This window comes from Bufo bufo, chromosome 10, assembly GCF_905171765.1.
Source record: "Bufo bufo chromosome 10, aBufBuf1.1, whole genome shotgun sequence".
Lineage (NCBI taxonomy): Eukaryota > Metazoa > Chordata > Amphibia > Anura > Bufonidae > Bufo > Bufo bufo.
This window is the reverse complement of record NC_053398.1, coordinates 23,020,580-23,045,628: the sequence shown is the minus strand read 5'-3', so window position 1 is coordinate 23,045,628 and position 25,049 is coordinate 23,020,580. Positions and strand designations below refer to the sequence as shown.

Here is a 25,049-nt window from a genome sequence, read left to right as displayed (position 1 = left end):
CCGCCCGTCGCCACTACCACCACAGCCACCACAGCCGCTTCACTTGATCCGTCAGAGGAGTTATTTACACATCAGTTGGATGCAATTAGTGATGCGCAACCATTATTGCCAGATGATGTAGATTACGGGGATATGTCTCAGTCAGGCAGGATTACACACATGGACGTACAGTGTGATGATGATGATGTTGTACCCGCTGCTGCTTCCTTTGCTGAGGTGTCAGATACAAGTGAAGCGGTTGATGATGACGATGTGTCCACGGATGCCACGTGGGTGCCTGCTCGAAGAGAAGAAGAGGGGGAAAGTTCTGAAGGGGAGACAGAGAGAATGAGGAGACGAGTTGGAAGCAGGGGGAGGTCGTCGCAAGGAGTTAGTGGCACAGTCAGACAGCATGTATCGGCACCTGGGGTCAGCCAGACAGCACGCCAGTCAACGCATGCTGTTGCCACCACTAGAATGCCGTCATTGCAAAGCTCAGCAGTGTGGCATTTTTTTTGTGTGTCTGCCTCTGATAAAAGCAATGCCATTTGCAACCTGTGCCAAAAGAAACTGAGTCGTGGGAAGTCCAACACCCACCTTGGTACAACTGCTTTGCGAAGGCACATGATCTCACATCACAAACGCCTATGGGATCAACACATGAGTACAAGCAGCACACAAACTCAAAGCCACCATGCTCCTCCTGGTCCTGCATCTTCAGCCACGTCAACCACTGCTGTCCTCCCTGCCCCCTCTCAACCACCCGCCACTCCATCTCTCACCTTCAGCAGTTCCTGCTCATCTGCCCACAGTCAGGTGTCTGTCAAGGACATGTTTGAGCATAAGAAGCCAATGTCACAAAGTCACCCCCTTGCCCGGCGACTGACAGCTGGCTTGACGGAACTCTTAGCCCGCCAGCTTTTACCATACCAGCTGGTAGAGTCTGAGGCCTTCAAAAAATTTGTCGCTATTGGGACACCACAGTGGAAGGTACCCGGACGAAATTTTTTTTCAAAAAAGGCAATCCCAAACCTCTACCATGTCATTGAAAAGGAAGTCATGGCATCTCTGGCATACAGTGTTGGGGCAAGGGTCCATCTGACCACTGATACCTGGTCTGCAAAGCACGGTCAGGGCAGGTATATCACGTATACTGCGCATTGGGTCAACCTGCTGACGGCTGACAAGCATGGAATGCGTGGCTCTGCAGCGGAGTTGGTGACACCACCACGACTTGCAGGCAGACCTACTGCCACCTCCTCTACTCCTACTCCATCCTCTTTAATTTCCTCCTCGGCTGAGTCCTCTTCTGCTGCGGCGTCTGGCTGCACATCAACTGATTCCCCCCAGCTCCCCAGGGGCTATTGCACATCCCGGATACGACAGTGTAACGCTATCTTGGGGTTGACTTGCCTGAAAGCAGAGAGCCACACAGGACCAGCACTCCTGTCCGCCCTGAACGCACAGGTGGATCAGTGGCTGACCCCGCACCAACTGGAGATCGGCAAAGTGGTGTGTGACAATGGAAGCAATCTGTTGGCGGCATTAAATTTGGGCAAGTTGTCACATGTGCCGTGCATGGCACATGTGTTGAATCTCATCGTACAACGTTTTGTGTCTAAGTACCCAGGCTTACAGGACGTCCTCAAGCAGGCCAGGAAGGTGTGTGGCCATTTCAGGCGTTCCTACACGGCCATGGCGCACTTTTCCGATATTCAGCGGCGAAACAACATGCCAGTGAGGCGCTTGATATGCGACAGCCCGACACGTTGGAATTCAACACTCCTAATGTTCGACCGCCTGCTCCAACAAGAAAAAGCCGTCAACGAGTATTTGTATGACCGGGGTGCTAGGACAGCCTCTGCGGAGCTGGGAATCTTTTTGCCACGTTACTGGACACTCATGCGCAATGCCTGTAGGCTTATGCGTCCTTTTGAGGAGGTGACAAACCTAGTCAGTCGCACCGAAGCCACCATCAGCGACCTCATCCCATTTGTTTTCTTCCTGGAGCGTGCCCTGCGAAGAGTTCTGGATCAGGCTGTAGATGAGCGTGAAGAGGAAGAGGAAGAGTTGTGGTCACCATCACCACCAGAAACAGCCTTGTCATCATCGCTTGCCGGACCTGCAGCAACGCTGGAAGAGGAGTATGAGGAAGAGGAGTCAGAGGAGGAATGTGGCGGCTTTGAGGAGGAGGAAGACCAACCACAGCAGGCACCCCAGGGTGCTCGTTGTTGTCACCTATCTGGGACCCATGGTGTTGTACGTGGCTGGGGGGAAGAACAGACCGTCAATGACATCAGTGAGGACGAGGAACGGGAAATGAGAAGCTCTGCATCCAACCTTGTTCAAATGGGGTCTTTCATGCTGTCATGTCTGTTGAGGGACCCACGTATAAAAAGGATAAAGGAGAACGATCTGTACTGGGTGACCACGCTACTAGACCCCCGGTATAAGCAGAAAGTGGCAGAAATGTTACAAAATTACCGAAAGTCGGAAAGGATGCAGCAGTTCAAAACCAAACTAAAAAATATGCTTTACACAGCTTATAAGGGAGATGTCACAGCACAACGGGAATCTAACAGGGGAAGAGGTGAGTGTAATCCTCCTCCTACCACGGCGGCAAGGACTGGACGATTTACAGATGTGTTGTTGATGGAGGACATGCGGAGCTTTTTCAGTCCTACTCATCGCCACAGCCCTTCGGGATCCAGCCTTAGAGAACGACTCGACCGACAGGTAGCAGACTACCTCGCCTTAACAGCAGATATCGACACTCTGAGGAGCAATGAACCCCTTCACTACTGGGTGTGCAGGCTTGACCTGTGGCCTGAGCTATCCCAGTTTGCGATAGAACTTCTGGCCTGCCCTGCTTCAAGTGTCCTGTCAGAAAGGAGCTTCAGTGCAGCAGGAGGCATTGTCACTGACAAGAGAAGTCGCCTCGGTCAAAAAAGTGTTGATTACCTCACCTTCATAAAGATGAATGAGGCATGGATCCCGAAGGGACTGACAGTGGGGGATACGTTTGACTAACAAAAGGCCTGATTACATGCCTTGGCCTCAAAATGGTCCCCACGCTGCTGTATTTAATGTCTGCATACCGGATGACTTTCGTGAATTCTCCACCACCAACTAGGGTTCAAGCCGTAATGTTTTAGTCACTTTTCTGCCTGGAAAACATAAATTTTTCCGGCCGCTGCTACAATAGCGTCTGCAACAGTGCCATTATTTTTCAGGCATGTGTACATGCCTAATTTTTCTGTCCTATGGTGCAGCACTGTGGCTGCAAAAACAAACCAAAAAAAAAAGGCACATACAAGTGTCAATTCCCCTTCGTGATCGTTACCTTGTTGTGGTGAAGGGGCTTGCGTATCACAATGAAGCAATCATCATCACCTCTATAAAAGTGTGTTGGCAATGTTGCCACACCCCAGATGATAAGGCCGTTGCTTCATTATGGTCAGACCAAAAGCGATCGGGTGGCCACGCTACTAGACCCCCGGTATAAGCAGAAAGTGGCAGAAATGTTACCAAATTACCAAAAGTCGGAAAGGATGCAGCAGTTCAAAACCAAACTAAAAAATATGCTTTACACAGCTTATAAGGGGGATGTCAATGGGGGATTCGACAATGGTTAATCAATTCGACCGGATAGGGTCCGTAACAGGGATTAAACTGATAGCAATAGTACTAGTTAAGACACCACTCATATAGGGTGTCACAGCACATTGCTCTGTGCACGCGCAGTGCCCCAATTTGGGAGTAAGAGGACCGACCAAGCTGCTTTTTCCATCTCCCGGTTCCTGAAATCAATTCAGTTTAGTGTATGAGAGTTTGGTCTGTCACTGTGAAGGCAGTCGAAGGTACCCGGCCTAAATTTTTTTTCATAAAAGGCAATTCCTGATATGGGACGTAACAGGGATTAAACTGATGAGAATAATACTACAGAAAATACCACTCATATCGGTGGAGGGAGCCAGCGTTTTTTTAACCATCTCCCCGTTCAAAAAATCTATTTAATAAATGGCCCCCAGATTGGGGATGTTAGAGGGATTAAACTGATGAGAATAGTACTACAGAAAATACCACTCATATCGGGTGTGACAGTAAATTGCACGGCGCAGATGCAGTCACCGTGGTTTAAAACAGAGTGGAGGGAGCCAGCGTTTTTTTAACCATCTCCCCGTTCGAAAAATCTATTCAATAAATGGCACCCAGATTGGGGACGTTAGAGGGATTAAACTGATGAGAATAGTACTACAGAAAATACCACTCATATCGGGTGTGACAGTAAATTGCACGGCGCAGACGCAGTCACCGTGGTTTAAAACAGAGTGGAGGGAGCCAGGTTTTTTTTAACCATCTCCCCGTTCGAAAAATCTATTCAATAAATGGCACCCAGATTGGGGACGTTAGAGGGATTAAACTGATGAGAATAGTACTACAGAAAATACCACTCATATCGGGTGTGACAGTAAATTGCACGGCGCAGACGCAGTCACCGTGGATTAAAACAGAGTGGAGGGAGCCAGCGTTTTTTTAACCATCTCCCCGTCCGAAAAATCTGTTTAATAAATGGCCCCCAGATTGGGGAGTCGGGGACGTTAGAGGGATTAAACTGATGAGAATAGTACTACAGAAAATACCACTCATATCGGGTGTGACAGTAAATTGCACGGCGCAGACGCAGTCACCGTGGATAAAAACAAAGGGGAGGGAGCCAGCGTTTTTTTAACCATCTCCCCGTTCGAAAAATCAATTCAATTGACCTTTCGGGGACCCTTGGTGTTGTACGTGGCTGGGTGGAGGAAGAAACCTTCAATGACATCACCGGGACGTGGCTAGCTTGGTATCCAACCTTGTGCAAATGGGGAGTTTGCGGTTGTGCAAATGAACTGTTTGCGGTGCATTAAAAGGGGAGTTTGGTCTGTCAATGTCTGTGATGCGGGCGTAACCCTTACACTACCTGATCGATACAACATCATACCTGATCGTATACACACACTGGATGTTTTAAAGCACGTTATTCCAAACAATTTAGGAATGTTAGTTGATTTATGCCCTTTATGGATTAAAACCCGACTCTGCGTCCACTACGTAATTTTCCATGGGAGTTTTGCCATAGATCCCCCTCCGGCATGCCACAGTCCAGGTGTTAGACCCCTTGAAACAACTTTCTCATCACTATTGTGGCCAGAAAGAGTCCCTGTGGGTTTTAAAATTCGCCTGTCTATTGAAGTCTATGGCGGTTCGCCCGGTTCGCCAGTTCGCGAACATTTGCGGAAGTTCGCGTTCGCTGTTCGCGAACTGAAAATTTTATGTTCGCGACATCACTAATCCTCTACTTCTTGCCAGCAAAGCCTCTGCCCCCCATAGGTCTTGCGCATGCTTCGTCCAGCTCTTAGACGGCCAAAGCTTGCTTACCAGAATCTTCACCAGCCAATGGCTGGCAACCCTGGGGTATTTCAGGCACCTTCCCCTGTGGAAGGTACCTGAGCAATAGGTAGTTTTGTTTGCTAGTATCCTGCATATGTGTGTTTCATTGTCTGCCTGTGTACTGATTCTTCCCGTTTCCTGGATTCTGACCCTCTGCTGCCTGCCCTGATCATGGACCATTTACCATATTGCTTGTATTCTGCCTGCCTTGACCTCAGCCTGTCCCTGACTACAATTTTGGCAGATCCCTTGTTACCCTGCACTGGTCTCTAAGACCACCTTGGGTCATCTGTAAATCACACAGAAACTACTCCAGGAGGTAACAGACTGGTGGTTTACCTGCAGCGAAGTCCAGATCCCTGTATTGGGGTTAATGGTTGAAAACCAGGGGAGTGCCAGGATAATGACTTTAGGATTAGCCCAATGTGAAATCTGTTGATTGACACAGTGGTTCCACACCCACTGCCATAACAGAAAGCCAGTGATTTGAGCCCTTCAATCCCAGGATCTGTAAGGTTATACCAGTCAGTAGTTGGTACATCTTTAGCCAAAGTGTCCAGCAATTCATCAGATTTATCACCCAGAAATAACCCCCTGCGATATATCTGACGCAGGTCTAGACAGTCTGTCTAAGTGTATGCCCTCTACAGGATTAGTAAATCTGCACCGTTGTCTAGACCTGAGAATGACATTGTCAGCAAAGAATAGAAGACATCTGTTTTACAGAAATACAAAGCTGCTGAGGTGTGTAACTGGAAATTATGGAGAATAATTGCCCAGTGCTGCTCAGACAACAATTATAGCCGAGCGCCTCGTAGCCGGGTTTTGGAATGCCATTGACCAGACAATAAAGCATCTTAGATGTCAGGGCCACATCTTGGAAGAGCAGTCAGACTTGAATTCCTTATCTGTTGCACTGATGAGAAGTTGTGCAGGACGTGATCTGCGACCTATCCAAGGAATAGAGATTTATGACATGTGACATGATGGGCGGATCTCGTAAATTATCTGCAACCGCTATGTCAGCTGGGTTCATCTTTGTCTATGAAGCCATAATACCAGAACACATGCAGCTCTTGAAATGCAAGCAGGCATAGAGACCATTTTATGTGCATTTCTTGGGATATCAAATAGAATTCCCGTAATCCATCGTCCTATCATCCAGAAAGTGTGATAATTTGGAAAAATGGAAGCCATTCTTTACATGCTTTTTTTTGTCTTTCCAAAAAGAAATCAGAAAGTCAGGCCAAGACTCTGGAAGGATTGAATGATTGCCTTGGAGGTGCTATTTGTGATGGTCTCCAGCTAGACGCACGCGGTGCCTCCACTGAATCACACATTACTTTATAGGCTGTCTCCTGTTTCTTTACACCTCTCATAAATAACTTTTCACGCTACCGTGAATAAAGGAAGTTCCTATCCGTCCCTCTAATAAACACATCAACAGTCTTATATAGAATATAACCACATAGTGCCAAGATAATACAGGATATATATATATATATATATATATATACACCAAAATAATACAGCCCACCTAATACCACCCTATAGTGTCCAAATAATATGCAGTAACCAAACACTCCCTTAAAGAGGACCTTTCACCTGTATAAACTATGGTAACTGAGTATGCTGCCATATAGAGCGGCACCCGAGGATCTCACTGCACTTACTATTATCCCCGGGCGCCGCTCCGTTCTCCCGTTATAGGCTCCTGTACCTTTGCTTTTTAAGTTATAGTAGGCGGGTCTTCCCTTGTCCTGTGGGCGTCTCCTTCTCCTAGGCTGTAGAGCTGGCCAATCGCAGCGCACAGCTCACAGCTCACAGCCTGGGAGGTTTTTTTCTCCCAGGCTGTGAGCTGTGAGCTGTGATTGGCCAGCGCTGCAGCCTAGGAGAAGGAGACGCCCACAGGACAAGGGAAGACCCGCCTACTATAACTTAAAAAGCAAAGGTACAGGAGCCTATAACGGGAGAACGGAGCGGCGCCCGGGGATAATAGTAAGTGCAGTGAGATCCTCGGGTGCCGCTCTCCATGTCAGCATACTCAGTTACCATAGTTTATACAGGTGAAAGGTCCTCTTTAAAGAGCCCATATAAAACTGCAATAGTTCCCAAATAATACACCTTTAAACAGTTCTAAAGTAATGTAGCCCACATAATACTTCTAAAGAGAACCAAGATAATACCTTCCATATGTAATACCATCATATAGTGCCAACATAATACAGGCCACATACAACTGTAAATAATATCAGGTAACCAAATAATACTTCCTTAAAGAAGCTGCATAATACCACAATTCAATACACCGTTAACTAGTATGATCATGCAGCTCACATAATACCAGTAAATAGCATCAAGGTAATAATATTGGGTGGTTGTATTTTGCTATTGGGACTTTTATTCTCTTGGGACCTCTACTTGTCACCACCCCAAAAATTGGACTTGAACTTCGCCTTTAGATTTCATTTGGGTGAGACGTTGAGAATTTCAAGGCACAAGCTTCACAGAAAATATTTTAATGCCTTGTAGACTCTGGGTCTGTCAGATGTTGAGATAATGCAAACTTCCGAAGTAGAAAAGAAATCAGCGAAGCGTTTCAGACAAGATCTGTAAAGATTTGATTGAAGAAGTAACATGGATTTGTTCTTGTCAGTCCCGGGGAGTCAGTGGCTGAAGGACCTCTATAGCCTGTGGTGTTCCCTTGTGCATTTACAAGGGGTCTCCATGATCCTATGTTAAAACTCAGTCCCAAGTAGTGATGAGCGGCAGGAGTCATATTTGAATTCGCGATATTTCGCGAATATTTTGTAGAATATTCGTAGAATATTCGTTATATTCTACATTCTCTTTTTTTTTTTTACTCGAAAATCAGCAAGGTAATGATTGCGTAATATGCAAATACTACACGATCAATACAGGCATGGGTCAAAAACGAATATATAGCACTGTAGAATATAGTGCTATATATTAGTTTTTTAGAATATTCGTCATTTTTTACCATCTGAAGTTATGATTCCTCCCTGCTTAAGTTGCTTGTCAAGCAACTTAAAGGGAACCTGTCACCAGGATTTTGTGTATAGAGCTGAGGACATGGGTTGCTAGATGGCCGCTAGTACATCCGCAATATCCAGTCCCCATAGCTCTGTGTGCTTTTATTGTGTCGAAAAAACGATTTGATACATGTGTTAAGGCTGGCCGCAGGCTAGCCTGGATTTGTGGGAGGGGCCGGTACCTGTCTTAAGCAGTCTGGCTCTCCCAGGCAGCCTGGATTTGTGGGAGGGGCCGGTACCTGTCTTAAGCAGTCTGGCTCTCCCAGGCAGCACGTCGGCATTCGGACGTCTGCTACTTCCGGGTGTGACGTCATCAGCAAGCGTCCTGCACGAGTCGGATCTCAGAGAAGCGGGTGTACCTTTCACTTCAGTCTGCAAGCTGTTCAGGTCGTTTTCCATGATAACTGCTTTGTTTGGGGAGCGTGGCAACGTGGAGGAGGGTAGGAGGGTGTGTAGAGAGGGGGAAGTGTGCCGGAGGATCGCTTCTCCTCACTGCGTTCAGGCACATGCAATTCAAGTTTTGGCGCCAATGGGCAGCATTGTTACATAGTCTCAGCATAACCTGTATCTAAGTTCATACAGGGGCTGCGAGTCATCTGGGCTCAGCAGGTTAAACTCTGGCAGCTGGGCTGGTGCCATTACTGAGTTGATTACTTACAAGGTTGCTGCTTGTGCACATGTTTGACACTCATCACATACACTACATACATACCTTAGACACATAGTTCGCACATCAGGCAGTTTGACGAAAAAAAAAAAAAAAAAAGGTACAAGTGGATTGTTAAATAAAGTAAAAAAAAAAAAAAAAAAGTGGGTTGTTCAAATAAAAAAAAAAAAAAAAACTTTATCCACCAAGCTGCATCCATACACCTCTAGCACAGGTTCATCCACCAATACAGCTACACGCTCGCACGACATACACACCCCGTTTCATCTCGTAGACTAGTGTCATACGTCATACGGTCTGTTTTCCACAAATCCTATACTTACATACATCACCTACCACGTCTGTAGGTTCTTTAGCCCGCAGTATTCGTTTTTAATTAATCTGCCACGTCACAGATTCACACAAACTCGGGCTCGCTTCATACGTCAGTGGAAACGACTATCATACTCCCTGTCAGCCTCGAAGGCTTTTCGTTCAATCGTTTCACGCTGCTGGGGGGGGGAAGGGGAGGGGCTTAGATTCCGTCATCTTGTTTGTCAGCTTACGGGCAGCAGGTCGTAGGGTTAACAGGTTGTTTTTTTTTTTCCCTTTTCTTTTTTCTTTCCCCTCTTCTTTCTTTCCACGTTTTTTTTTTATTTTATTTGTTGTTTGTTTGTTTGGTGTTTTCTTTCTTTTGTTGTGTCTTTAGTCATGGGCACACATTGACTTCACGTACATATACCACCTACTTACCCCATACAGGTAGTCTGCACATATGACAGCGGCGTAAAAAAAAAAAAAAAAAAAATGAAATGAAGGTTCTTCCTTTAGGGGGCGTGGTTACTATTAATTAAAGAAAAAAAAAAAAAAAAAAAAGAAGGGGGCTTTCTAAAGGAGGGATTTTCATGTTGTCCTGGTGGTAATCTTTCCACTAGCCTTTTGCATACACCACTAGCATAGATACATTCACCAACCACTGTCACACTCTCGCACGACAGTCAGAGACACTTCGTTTCATCTCGTAGTATAGTGTCATACGTCATACGGTCTGTTTTCCACGACTCCTATTCTTACATACATTCACCTACCACGTCTGTAGGTTCGTTAGCCCGCAGTATTCGTTTTTAATCAGTCTGCCACGCCACAGATTCAGTTAAACTCGGGCTCGCTTCATCCGTCAGTGGAAACGACTATCATACTTCACGTGAGCCTCATCGACCGCTCCTCATACGTTCATACTGTCGGGGGAGGGGGGTTGGCTTCTGTCAGTTGTCTGTCGGCTTAAACGGGCTGCCCTGTCACGGTCTGCACCGTGAAGCCGGCATGACTGAGCCGGGTGAATGTCGAGGTCCTTGACCGCCTGCTGCGGCTTCATCCCGTTCAGCCGTTCCGCGCTTTTCTGGTGGAAGGTTTCCTACGGGGATTCCACACTGGGCTCATAGCCTTGCCTCAGCAGACACACGAGTGCCCCAATCAAATCAGGTGTCCGTTCCTTGCTCATGTCTCAGGTTTGCACCAAGAGAGAATTGCAGTCTCTGTTGGGCATGTTATACTTTGCCATGAGGATCATTCCTCAGGGTAGATCATTCATTTCAAGATTGCTAGTCTTATTACAACAGACCAGTGATTTGGACGCATCAGTGCATCTTAATGCTAACGCCCGAGAAGATCTGTTCATGTGGGACAGATTTCTCAGTGGGTGGAACGGCATTTCCATGTTTATTCCGAGGGCCACTTCTGATTCTCCACACGTATTTTCAGACGCAGCTGCCTCGGTAGGTTTCGCGGCCATATCTGCTCACATTGGTTCGCCGGCTCATGGCCCACACACGTGCTACAGTTGCCAGGGTTTTCTCAGATGTCGGCATTGTTCGAGATCTATCCTATCGTGGCAGCTGCTATAGTCTGGGGGCATAGGTGGTCGGGTCACACGGTGGTTTCCACACTGACAACATGGCGACCGCAGAGACCATTAACAAGGGCAGATCTAAATCGTTACTTATCATGTCTTTCATGCGTAGATTGACCTGGATAGCTCTGGAACAGGGGTTTCATTTTCATGCCCGGTTTTTGGACGGGGTCAGCAACGTTGCAGCTGATGCTTTATCTCGTTTTGATTTTTTCTCGCTTTTTCTTACAGAACCCAGAAGCAGACTCAGTGGGCACCCCGGTACCGGACTGGCGGCTGCTGGTCTTGGATTAGACTCTCTGATGGTGGTCGCCAGTTCACTCATTACCAAGTCTTTGTCGGCCAGTACGTTGCGGTCGTACCGCCGAGCGTGGGTGTTTTTTTTTCGAACTTTAAGTTGGCATATCCTAGAGGTGACACAGGTCAGGTCAAGTATATGGTGGCTTTCGTGCCTTATTGTCATTCGGTATTGGCTTTATCCTACAACACCATTAGGCTATATTTGGCTGGGGTGCTGCATTTTTTGGCACTTCAAGAGCCAGACAGACCCTCTATATTTTCAGCTCACCCGATCAAGGCCATCCTCAGAGGCATTCAAAAGAGCCAGGTCACGGTCAAGTCGGTCCGTCGACCTATTAAGGGGGACACGTTTCTTAGCCTGTCGGAAGTTCTCACATTCTCACCGTTCAGAGTCCTTCCCAGCCTGGTGATCAAGGCGGCGATGTACTTGGCATTTTACGGGTTTTAAGACCAGGTGAAGTGACACAGGCCAGACAAGGGGCGGTGGCTCTCCGCAAGGGAGATTTAGTCAGGATGGGCAGTAACTCATTGCAGTTGCCTCACAACAAAACAAGGCAGGTAGGTCCCGGCCATGTAGTTAAGTTCTTCCAGACCACAAACGCATGGTGTCCAGTGACAGTCTTGGACAACCTCTTGCTGGCCCTTAGTCTTCACAGCCCCACCGACCCATTACTTCCATTCCCTGTTGGTCCACTGACGTCCAGCCAGTTCATCAAACATATTCGCATCCTGTTGACCAGTGTAGGATTGAATCTGGCTCAATTCTCGGGGCATTCTTTCCGCATCGGTGCGGCATCCGCAGCGTCCAAGCATGGAGTCCCTGTGCATATCATTAAACACTTGGGGCGCTGGCGCTCGGGGTGCTTTGTACGGTATATCCCGGAGCCACAAGCGGAGCTGGTCCAAGCATTCAGCACCTAGCACCTCAGGCCTATCCTTCCCTCACTGGTGGGTTTTGCCCCCTTTTTCAGGCATACCGACCTAGTGAGGCCAAGGCACACCTCAGGCCAATTAGGTAGGGGGGTGGTGGTTGGGCATCTTCCACTCGTTTAGGTCCTGACCACAAGTGTTAAGGCTGGCCGCAGGCTAGCCTGGATTTGTGGGAGGGGCCGGTACCTGTCTTAAGCAGTCTGGCTCTCCCAGGCAGCCTGGATTTGTGGGAGGGGCCGGTACCTGTCTTAAGCAGTCTGGCTCTCCCAGGCAGCACGTCGGCATTCGGACGTCCCCTGCCCACCCATTCCCATTCTTCATTCAGTCATTCAACCATCACATTCAGGGTATGCCCCCTTTTTCAGGCATACCGACCTAGTGAGGCCAAGGCACACCTCAGGCCAATTAGGTAGGGGGGTGGTGGTTGGGCATCTTCCACTCGTTTAGGTCCTGACCACAAATGCAAATTAACCATAGGTTAGTCCTGTACAGGAGATGAGTCAGGGACAGGACTCATCTCAGGTTAATTTGCATATGTATAAAATAAAAAAAATTACACAATAAAAGCACACAGAGCTATAGGGACTGGGTATTGCGGATGTGCTAGCGGCCATCTAGCAACCCATGTCCTCTCCTCAGCTCTATACACAAAATCCCGGTGACAGGTTCCCTTTAAGCAGGGAGGAATCATGACTTCAGATGGAAAAAAAATGACGAATATTCTAAAAAACAAATATATAGCGCTAAATTGAATATAGTGCTATATATTCTTTTTTTCAAATATTCGTAATTTTTTTCCATCTGAAGTCATGATTCCTCCCTGTTTAAGTTTCTTGTGGGCCAATGACTCATTGACCCACAACAAGAAGCAGGGAGGAATCATGTGTTCAGATGGAAAAAATGATAAATATTGTAAAAACGAATATATAGCACTATATTCGAAATATTCGCGAATTCTCGAAGTTGCGATATTCACAATAAATATTCGTAATTCGAATATTCCCGTTCAACACTAGTCCCAAGTTTCGATCCTAGGAGTACAGTATTTATGTCCTTCATATACCTTACCATTGACCAGCGCTCGGAGACCCTGCACATTTTAATCACCCCTTCTCTAAAGAAGGTCGCCCGCCGATTAGCCGATCACTGCCGTTCCAGACACAACGATCAGCTGACATTGCCAGGAGCAAATATGTAATCATTTATTTATTTTTTGAATGGCTAACCATGTAATATACCAGAGCAGGCTCCTCTCTCTTTATCTCTTTATTAATAGTTGGGGGGGGGGGGGGGGTCCTGAATGGCGTGGTACCCCCTCTATATCATCCATATGCCCTAACAGTTTATATAGACAGGTGTTTTTGTGAGACAACCCCTTTAATTCCCGAATATGGTTTCGATGTGAAATCCTGAGTGACAACCACTAGTGTTTTTATGACTGTGCCCATAACAGCTTTTCGCAGACTCATCACACCTTCTAGTACTCTATGTACAGGGTTGGACTGACCCACCAGAGTACCAAAGGATCCTTCGGTGGGCCCAGGCTCTAATGCCATAAGGGGCCCCAAATTTCCAGGGAATAAAAAACATTTGGCTGCCTTTGTAGCCAATCACTTGCCTCTAGAGCAGTGATGGTGAACCTTTTAGAGACCGAGTGCCCAAACTGCAACCAAATACCCACTTATTTATCGCAAAGTGCCAACACAGCAATTTAACCTGAATACCAACACAGTATATCTTCCATGTACTTTATCATTTAGCTATAATAGCTTAATAGCCTACATTCAGTGTGCTGCCTGTGCTGTTCATAGTACATCCTGTGCTGATGAATGGCAGGAAAAGTCTAAGCATATTAGTACGCCATAGACTTTTTCCAAGGCGCAGGTGCCCACAGAGAGGGCTCTGAGTGCCGCCTCTGGCACCCGTGCCATAGGTTCGCCATCACTGCTCTAGAGTCTATTTATTTGATTAAAAACCTTTATCGATGGAGGATATAGGGGATGGGCCTCAAGAATAATTTCCTCCGGTGGGCTCCAGGTACCCCAGTCCGACACTGTCTGTGTATGTTTATTGGCATTTACACATGAACTACTCATGAACCAGGAGGATCAGGGTGGACCTATTTCAGCAGGATAGATCAAAGAAGCCTTCACAATACACCTGAATCATCCATTACACAGATCAGATAAAAAGATGGATCCTGTATCAACCCGCAACATTTGTATTATTTCTTGAAACATTGCTGAGTGCTGATATATAAACCCTGTAAGCGGAGCCTGGCTGCTTCCATTAATGGAGAAAGCCAAGCACATGCATACACCTGTCTATTCAGTCTACCTCAGCATGCAATGGCCAGAGACCACCTCACCAGGCGAGATGGGATTCCCAGTTCTGGAGACGGGTGTGGGTCCCAGTGGGGAATAAATGTCTAAGATTTGCTTCCAGGAACGTACACATTGTGCCATAAATGTTCACTAGGTTCCACCTCTGGGACCAGCTCCTATCTCAAGGTGCGTACCAGCTAGAATGGAGTAGTGACCATGCATGCACCATTGTCTCCTTTCAGTTTAATAGGACTGCTGAAAATAGCCAACGAGCATGTGAGTCCCAGAGATGAGACCTGTACCTACTGGACATTTATGAGATATCCTTTGTATATGCCAGAAATGTCCAGGTCAGGGGTGCACCTAGCCTTTCTGCTGCCTGAGGCAAAAACCGAAGTGGTGCCCCAACCCCCCAATGCCAATTTCTTAACCTAACCCCCTACCTCCAGCCCTACTGTTAAAGACATACTTGGAAAACATTACATACAGAGCTACAAAACATACAGGGTAATGCAGCGACACATACTGTGCTCATTGTACTTCCCAGTACTATACTGTAGAAATAGATTATTCCCCTTCCACTGCCCCCTTCTTACCCCTACCTGGTGTTGCCTGCACCTCGCCTCATTGGTGGTGCACCCCTGGTCCAGGTGGCACAATTGCTTAAATAATATTCCATTAAAGGGGTTTTCCAGCAGTATGCTCTATCCTTAGGATAGGTCATCATTATCTAATAGGTGGTGGTCTGACTCCTGTCACCCCCACAATCAGCTCTTTGGAGATACTGCAGACAGAGCGCCACAACCTCTTCACATAGCTGATCGGTAGCGGTGCTGGGTGTCAGACCCCCACCGATCAGATATTGATGACCTATCCTGAGGATAAGTCATCAGCACTCTACTCCTGACAAACTATTTAATACCAGAATATCCATTTGCCCCTTAAATTTGAAGATTTTCAGAATAATGGATGCGAGCTGACTTGATGTGATGTATGTTGTCAGAACATTTTATAATCTGTGGTTATTCGTTTTTTGCAGCAGTTGAGCCGAACAGAATTTGTCCGCACGGTTGTGTACACTCAGTTTATCAGTGGCCTCCTAAGAATGTCATTAGCCTCTTTTGTAGCAGTGATAAGGCCTTGGTTTGCCTTTGTATGACACTGTCCAGCCTGCATTCCTGGACTAATCTACTCACAGTAACCTCACTGACTTTGATAGTCCTCTAGCTGGGGGGCAACTATGGACTCCTGGGATTGCTCAAATCAGGAAACCCAGAAACTCAGAAAAACATTTCTTTGTAATGAATACCCAAGCACCTATTGAAGATGTTCTGCATATTACTGGTCTATGTTTGGTGTAATTATTCCCCTTAAATTGAAATTTGGAGAACCCCCCCAAACAGGAGAACCAAATAATACAAGAATAGGCCTGTTTGGAAGTGACTTTGGAGTCATTCACTTCAAGGATCTCATGGTGGTGAGGCACCTACAGTAGTGGTAGATCCATCCTACGAGGGATACAGCGGCATCTGAGAGACCCTGTATTGATTCTGAAGGAGAGGATATCTCTTAGGCTGGTTTCAAACGCATTGAACTTGCTCGTGTGAAACCAGCCTTAAAGAATTTGCACCAATGTGGCAGAGCCTGACCCCCAGCATGACTTCATTCGGTTATGTAGGTCCATGGGCTCATCACATCTGAGTATTTCTTAATGTATACCCTGAACATATATATAAATAGCCATACAGTTGCATACATCGCTCATAGCCCCAATGGTAAAAAAAAACATATTCCATACACTTTTTTGTGGTGGCCGTCTACTGCGCTTTTCCATGCAGTTAGAAAAAGGATATGCCAATACATACCAACCTGATGAAGGCCAAAAAGACACCATAAATGGACGCCTACAAATACATTTGTCATACGCAGGTTTTATGGCACATACAGTGAAAGTAAGCCTAATATGTTGTCAGCACGTGTGCTGGATTCTCTTCTGGTGGGCTCAAGCTCAAATCTACTGGTGGTCCAGAGGTCTAGCAGTAGACAAGCCCTGCGGAATCCAATGCTCTTGTACAATCTTCTATACTTCTTCTTGCGTGCATTTGTGCTCTGATATGGACTCTTCATGTTCAAGGATGGATTTGTCAACATTGCTGGCATTCCTCAGTAGATCATCAAATGTATATGAAGGGAATGATTGGTGCAGCTCATCTAATAAACGTCATTAGAGACAATTTCAGATACTGAAGTTGGTAACATTTTGAATAACTAACTATAGCCAGGCTTAGGTGAAGCATCATCCAGGATGTAATGAAGAGGCTTTTATGTATTTATCTTCTAAATCTGACAGAATTAACCTGTTTAAGATGACATGTCCTTTGGGGAAGCTGAGTATAAAAATAAGAAGATTCCTAAGTGTCTACCTAAAACATTGGACACAGAGCCAAGGCCATAGATACTCCATGGGTACTCCAATTTCAGCAAACCAATTTTATTCTTTGTATAATGGAGACAGATACAACATTGTACTATGCTTTTTTTTGTATCTGTACGTTTTTTTATGCATGAAATCAGAAGTGTAATGATTAATATAATTGATTCTCATGTAATCTTCTAGGCTTCTAAGCTAATAGTTTTTTATACACATTTATATTAATAAATAATAATAATAATATAATATATTAATCTAATAATATTAATAAATGCCCCCCATTCATATAATGTGAATATAAGTTGTAATAAACTCCCACATCTCACCTTTCCAAATAGAAAACTGAATTTTCTACCATTACTTCTGATGTGATGTTGTGATGGGCAGTGGTCGTGGAACCACTGTATCAACCAAACGGCTTGACTTTGGTCTAATCCTAATGGCATTATCCTTGCAGTCCCCTGGCATTCCCCAGTTAACCTCTATATGAGGATCTGGCCTTTGCTTCAGGGGACCACCAGGCTGCTACCTCCTGGAGTAGTCCTGGTGTGGTTGACAGCTGACCCACAGTGGTCAGAGACAATGGTGTGGTGCATGGAGGGATCAGGCAAAACTCATAGTCAGTAATAGGCTGAGTTTAGGGCAGGCAGAGTTCAGGACAGGCAGCAAATGGTCAATAAGGTAGTCAGGCACAGGTCAAGCAATGGAAAGTCAGAGTCAGGAATCAGGCAGAAGTCAGTACACGGGCACACAAATGGAAAAGCACACTTTACGCAGGGACTAGCAAGCTAGATCAACCTATTACTCAGTCATCCTCCCATAGGGGAAGGTGCCTTTAATACCCTGGAGTAGCCAGCTATAGGCTGGGGAAGAATTAGAGTACACGCAGACTGGCCGTCTATAATATCACCCACTAAAGTTGTCTTGTTACCAAGATAAAGTATATATCAATCGTTGCTTAAAGGGGCATAGGTCTGAAGAAGCTTTGATTATTTTGCTGATCAAGTGAAGGAGGGAGGGGCGGTATTTATCAAAACTAGTTCAAGGGAAAAGTGGGGCAGTTTCCCACAGCAACCAATCAGATTCCAGTTCTTATTCTTATATAAAGGGCGACCTCCACTCTTTCATTGCGCTAGTTTTCCCCAATGAGTTAAATATCTTAAAAGGTAAAGGGCAATAAAAGCAATCTGTATTACAATTTAGCAAATATCATTTGTATGTCGATGTTCCCCAAAGTTCTAACACCAGCAGATATTCAAGATAAATTAGGGCCATGGAGCAGTCACAGTATTTTTTTTACTTCATGTCAGTATTCTCTTTGCCTAACGCCAAAGTCTATATATTACAACAAAAATGGGTGACCTTGTAAAAGTTTAACTTTTAATCAACACTAGATATAAAATAATAGCCCACAAGTACAATAATAGACAAGACTATGTGCCCAAATTACCAGTGCTCAGTAAAAGAGGAATAGTCTTACCCCAGTCTTTCAAAGTGGTGCCACCACTGGGGTCTCCATGATTCCAGTGCTGGGTCTCTGACCCTTATCTTACCCTACTGGACCTGGGCTTATACCTGTCAGAGGAGCACCACGATCACCCTATTGAGGGTGACCCCAGTGGATAAATAAAACTCTATCCAATACCCTACCAATTCCCCTATGCAGCCTAGTGACTGCCCAGCTTCGTCAATAGAGGTGTCGGACCTGTGCGTCCCTACGCGTTTCACTGGCCGTCGCCAGATCATCAGGGGAAAGCAAGTGGTATGCTGCCTGCATCTTTTGCAGGCTAATTGAAATGAATGGGTCACAGACCAAACATACGCTCATGTACATTTGCATATTTTTTTACCATTGCCTGTAAGTCTCCATACATCAACTGGATCTCTTCCATGAGACATCTAAGTATTAGGGCTAAAACAAAAAAAAAACAAAAAAAAACTTTCCTTCTCAAGGTGCCTATACACAATAGGTGAAAGTTGGTCAAACCACTAAAGTGTATGGGGGGGGGGGGGGGGTGTCCTGACCCCCCATCCCCCACAGCAGATGTTGTGGTGAAGCCGGGTCAAACATGCTGAATGGATATTGATAGGAGATAAGTTTTTTATCAGCAGGGGCCCGACTACTGTCGATCACGGGAATGGGGGTCTGTGCTCCCCCAATTAAAGGGAGGGGTGACGAATGGGGGTCAGTGCTCCCCCAGTTAAAGGGAGGTGTGACGAATGGGGGTCGGTGCTCCCCCAGTTGAACGGAACGGCGACCAAGCGTGCACGCTGACACTGGGGCACCCGAAGATAGTCAAGCGCTTGTACTTAGGCTACTTTCACAGTGACGTTTTGGTTTCCGTTTGTGAGATCCGTTCAGGGCTCTCACAAGCGGTCCAAAACAGATCAGTTTTGCCCTTAATGCATTCTGAATGGATAAGGATCCGCTCAGAATGGAATCAGTTTGCCTCCGTTTCGTCTCCATTCCGCTTTGGAGGCGGACACCAAAACGCTGCCTGCCTGACGAAGCGGAGCCAAACGGATCCGTCCTGGCACACAATGTAAGTCAATGGGGACGGATCCGTTTTCTCTGACACCATAGGGCACAATAGAAAAAGGATCCGTTTTAGGCATGTTAAAGATGATACGTAAACGGATCCGTTCTGAACGGATGCAGGCGGTTGTATTATCTGAACGGATGCGTTTGTGCAGATCCATGGCGGATCCGTGTGAAAGTAGCCTTATAGCTCTATCCAGCAGTCCCACAGAGTTGAATGGAGCAGCAGACATCCATGCATGGGCTCCTGATCTTGTGATTGGCAAATGCGCCATAGGTTGGAACCCCGCCAATCAGGCATATCCTGTGGATAGGCGATAAGTTGTTGCAATGGGACAACCCCTTTAATTTCCTCCTTGCGCGAATTGAGCATAGAGGAATATAATGAAGTCAAGAAGAAGTAGCGTACGGCCAGCTAAGGTTACTTTCACACTAGCGGGCAGGACGGATCCGACAGGCTGTTCACCCTGTCGGATCTGTACACGTCTATAGTCATTCGTCCACCCGTTCCGGTTTAGGTATACTGTTACATAATGTAGTCGATTCTTCATAAGGAACACCAACAACCTGCTCATGAAATACAATACGTCATCTCACCCCGCAAAGAAAAAAAAAAACAGCGCGCCCCCTTTAAAATAACTCTTTGAACTTGGAATTGCTGAAGATGGAGCTCAGCACAGGAGATGTCTCCCTGCACTTCCTTGTTAGTCAGCAGAGAAGAGAAGAGGCTGAACTTGAAAATTTGTAGTAATCAAATTGTGGACGTTCTTGTTTTTCCTGGGCAGTGTTCAGCATTATTGCCAGCATGTGCTTTTGGTGTGGTGTTCCCTCTTGCAAGGCTTGTCATTAGCTTCAAAGTAAAGCAGTGTGATGTGATTACAGGGGACGACTTTCACAGATTAAGGAGCCAAGGGGAGAGATCTGTAGCCCTCGGAATACAGAAAGAGCAGAAAAATAAGGTAGGTTGCCTGGATAACTTTTTAATGTTCTACGTAAGGATGTAGCAGAGCCGAACTTGTCATTTAACCCTTTGGTACTGCATTTATTCTGCCGGGGTATAGCCCTTACCCTAAAAGGTACGACGACCACAGTAAATGCCTCAACATGATATCACTGTAGACACCGTCAGCTCTGCTACATAATATGTGTTACCTTTAGGTTTACTCCTCCTAGGCATTCACATATCCCCCTCTACCACAGGTTGTAATCTACAGAATACACTGAACTTGTTACAAAGTATACACTTCAGAAGTTTCAGACATCATTTTGCAACATTGTTGCCAGAAGTTACTGGTGCAGGTTTTTAAATTGTTCCTTGGTTATAGCGCAGTCCCCAGCAGGTAGAAGAGGGTTCTTTGTATGTCTACCTATTAAATATGTGTTTAACCCATGTTTGCAAAATTGTGAGGTGTGCCAAAGAATTAAGCAGGGCTTAAACTGGTAGAACTGGTAGGACAAGGTGAGGAGTTGGGCCGGTACCACGTCTTGTAAGGAACGCTGTCAACTACACCCATGCTGTGCACAGTGAATCACTTATAATTTCTTCATATAGATTCATTAGCTGGAGGCATTATCTGATGATGAAAGCAAGGCTTACAGCGAGGATAACTTTTTCCACGATGGATTAGAGCCATGAGAGCACGTTGTGTTGTCTGCCCAACCTCAACGTGACATTATTTATGGGAACTAAATCACTCCTTGTGGTTGGATGTGAATAAGTTTTCCTATGGGGCGCCCCCTATATCAGCAGTCTGGATGTGTAGTCTGGAGAGCCCCCTATAACAGCAGTCTGGATGTGTAGTCTGGAGCGCCCCCTATAACAGCAGTCTGGATGTGTAGTGTGGAGCGCCCCCTATAACAGCAGTCTGGATGTGTAGTCTGGAGCGCCCCCTATAACAGCAGTCTGGATGTGTAGTCTGGAGCGCCCCCTATAACAGCAGTCTGGATGTGTAGTGTGGAGCGCCCCCTATAACAGCAGTCTAGATGTGGAGTCTGGAACCCCTTATAACAGCAGTCTGGATGTGTATTCTGGAGCGCCCCCTATAACAGCAGTCTGGATGTGGAGTCTGGAACCCCTTATAACAGCAGTTTGGAAGTGTATTCTGGAGCGCCCCCTATAACAGCATTCTGGAAGTGTAGTCTGGGGCGCCCCCTATAACAGCAGTTTAGATATGGAGTCTGGAGCGCCCCCTATATCAGCAGTCTGGAAGTGTAGTCTGGAGCGCCCCCTCTAACAGCAGTCTGGATGTGGAGTCTGGAGCGCCCCCTGTAACAGCGGTCTGGATGTGGAGTCTGGGGCGCCCCCTATAACAGCAGTTTAGATATGGAGTCTGGAGCGCCCCCTATAACAGCAGTCTGGAAGTGTAGTCTGGAGCGCCCCCTCTAACAGCAGTCTGGATGTGGAGTCTGGAGCCCCCTTTATAACAGCAGTTTGGAAGTGTATTCTGGAGCGCCCCCTATAACAGCATTCTGGAAGTGTAGTCTGGGGCGCCCCCTATAACAGCAGTTTAGATATGGAGTCTGGAGCGCCCCCTATAACAGCAGTCTGGAAGTGTAGTCTGGCGCGCCCCCTCTAACAGCAGTCTGGATGTGGAGTCTGGAGCCCCCCTATAACAGCAGTTTGGATATGAAGTCTGGAGTGCCCCCTAAAAGAGCAGTCTGGATGTGTAGTCTGGAGAGGTCCCTATATTAGCAGTCTGAATGTATAGTCTGGAGCGCCCCCTATAACAGCAGTCTGGATGTGTAGTCTTGAGCGCCCCCTATAACAGCAGTCTGGATGTGTAGTCTGCAGGGCCCCCTATAACAACAGTCTGGATGTGTAGTCTCGAGCGCCCCCTATAACAACAGTCTGAATGTGTAGGTGGAGTGCCCCCTATAACAGCAGTCTGGATGTGTAGTCTGGAGCGCCCCCTATAACAGCAGTCTGGATGATTAGTCTGGAGCGCCCCCTATAACAGCAGTCTGGATGATTAGTCTGGAGCACCCCCTATAACAGCTGTCTGGATGTGTAGTGTGGAGCGCCCCCTATAAAAGCAGTCTGGAAGTGTAGTCTGGAGCGCTCCCTATAACAGCAGTCTGGATGTGTAGTCTGCAGGGCCCCCTATAACAACAGTCTGAATGTGTAGGTGGAGCGCCCCCTATAACAGCAGTCTGGATGATTAGTCTGGAGCGCCCCCTATAACAACAGTCTGGAAGTGTAGTCTGGAGTGCCCCCTATAACAGCAGTCTGGATGATTAGTCTGGAGCGCCCCCTATAACAGCAGTCTGGATGTGTAGTCTGGAGCGCCCCCTATAACAGCAATCTGGATGATTCGTCTGGAGTGCCCCCCTATAACAGCAGTCTGGATGATTAGTCTGGAGTGCCCCCCTATAACAGCAGTCTGGATGATTAGTCTGGAGCGCCCCCTATAACAACAGTCTGGAAGTGAAGTTTGGAGCGCCCCCTCTAACAGCAGTCTGGCTGTGTAGTCTGGAGCGCCCCCTATAACAGCAGTCTGGATGTGTAGTCTGGAGCGCCCCTATAACAGCAGTCTGGATGATTAGTCTGGAGCTCCCCCTATAACAGCAGTCTGGATGTGTAGTCTGGAGCGCCCCTATAACAGCAGTCTGGATGTGTAGTCTGGAGCGCCCCTATAACAGCAGTCTGGATGATTCGTCTGGAGTGCCCCCCTATAACAGCAGTCTGGATGATTAGTCTGGAGTGCCCCCCTATAACAGCAGTCTGGATGATTAGTCTGGAGCGCCCCCTATAACAGCAGTCTGGATGTGTAGTCTGGAGCGCCCCCTATAACAACAGTCTGGAAGTGTAGTTTGGAGCGCTCCCTATAACAGCAGTCTGGATGTGTAGTCTGGAGCGCCCCCTATAACAACAGTCTGGAAGTGTAGTTTGGAGCGCTCCCTATAACAGCAGTCTGGCTGTGTAGTCTGGAATGCCGCCTTTAACAGTATTCTGGATGTGTAGTCTGGAGCGCCCCCTATAACAGCAGTCTGGATGTGTAGTTTGGAGCGCCCCCTATAACAGCAGTCTGGATGTGTAGTCTGGAGCGCCCCCTATAACAGCAGTCTGGATGTGTAGTCTGGAGCGCCCCCTATAACAGCAGTCTGGATGTGTAGTCTGGAGCGCCCCCTAAAATGAAAGAATGTTAAAGCATTAATACGCAATGGCTGAAAACCAAGACGCTAGAAGCCGGTCACATGTCCTGAATATTCCATGCAGTGTTACATTCTGATAATATTTACAGTATACAAAGGAGACAACAATGCATAGTAATAACACCTCCTTGTACATTCCTGCATACAAGGCTGCAGGCTGCAGGGCCGAAACACGTGTCAGACACTGCACCTGGTCTTATGACTCGGGTTTGTAACTACCTGCATAATGTGCAGATTTTTCTCCTGTGTTTACGCCACATCACTTACCTCTGATACCTAAGTAACCCCATGCTCAGATAGTGCACTGGAACTAGCTTTGGCTCTATGAGTAATAAATCATGGATTACTCTGTTACATGGGCCATTTGTAAGCTGTATAAAAGGCGCCAATGGAGATAGCCCTGCCGGCCTCCTCCAGCCTGAGGGCTCTAGACCCTTCTGTAGTTACGTGCTCGTTCTAGGTCACAGAGATCTGTGACATCATGGAGATGATATTCACCTAATTGTTTCCAACCTTAAAAGGGTTTTCCAAGGCTGATGATGAGCTTTCACCAACACCTATCTCTAGAACTGAGCTCCCAAAGTGGACAAAAGCACCCGCCCATGCGCAGCCGCCCTCCATTCATTTTGATGGAAGTGCTAAAAGTAGCCAAGCTGGCCTGGCTATTTCCAGCAGTCCCATAGAAGTAAATTGAGCGGTAGGCGCACTTGCACGGTGTGCTCTCCACCCTCAGTCCTCATGCACACGGCCGTTGTGCGGCTGTTCTGTGCATTGAGGACCGCAATTTACGGTCCCCAATGCATGGGCAACGTCCGTGCGGCGGCCGGGACGGATCGAAGCCCATTTGACTTGAATGGGTCCGTGATCCTTCCGCGGTGCGGAGGCACGGACAGAGACACCACGGAAGCACTCTGTAGTGCTACTGTGGGGTTTCGTGCCTCCGTTCCGCACCGCAGCTCCGGACTGCGGACCTATTCAAGTTAATGGGCCCCCATCCATGATGCGGGGAGCACGCGGCCGGTTCCCGCATATTGGCAATGGCTGTGTCCATGAGGCCTTAGGGGACTTCCAAAGATAGCCGAGCACGCCCCTTGGCTATTTTCAGAACTCCCATAGAAATGAATGGAGGGCGGCCACTCGTGCGCGGTGTGCTCTCCTTCACTTCGTTCTGTAGATAACTGCGGGGCAGAGTGTCCCTGCCACTGATGGGATAGTGTCAGATTGGGCAGGGACACACTCCCAACTGGTAACACCCGGTTGGACCTTTATTGCAGACTGCTGTCAGTTCGTTTATAAACTTATAATAGGAATAACAGAGGAATAGCACAACATAGAGTCATAAGAATAGATGCT

The 25,049-nt window shown here is 46.9% G+C and overlaps 1 protein-coding gene across 4 annotated transcripts in view; it reads left to right on the top strand.

Annotated features, from left to right (window-relative positions):
- The window catches only part of PPFIBP2 (PPFIA binding protein 2), a 191,428-nt gene that overhangs the window by 37,698 nt on the left and 128,681 nt on the right, over positions 1–25,049 (top strand). For 3 of the 4 annotated variants that reach the window (XM_040409256.1, XM_040409257.1, XM_040409254.1), the window contains exon 1: positions 19,953–20,503. The exons of the other annotated variant lie outside the window; for it this stretch is intronic. The gene's annotated coding sequence lies outside the window, so the exon portion shown is untranslated. Of the gene's footprint in view, positions 1–19,952; positions 20,504–25,049 lie in introns of those variants that run through there. 4 annotated transcript variants of the gene reach the window in all.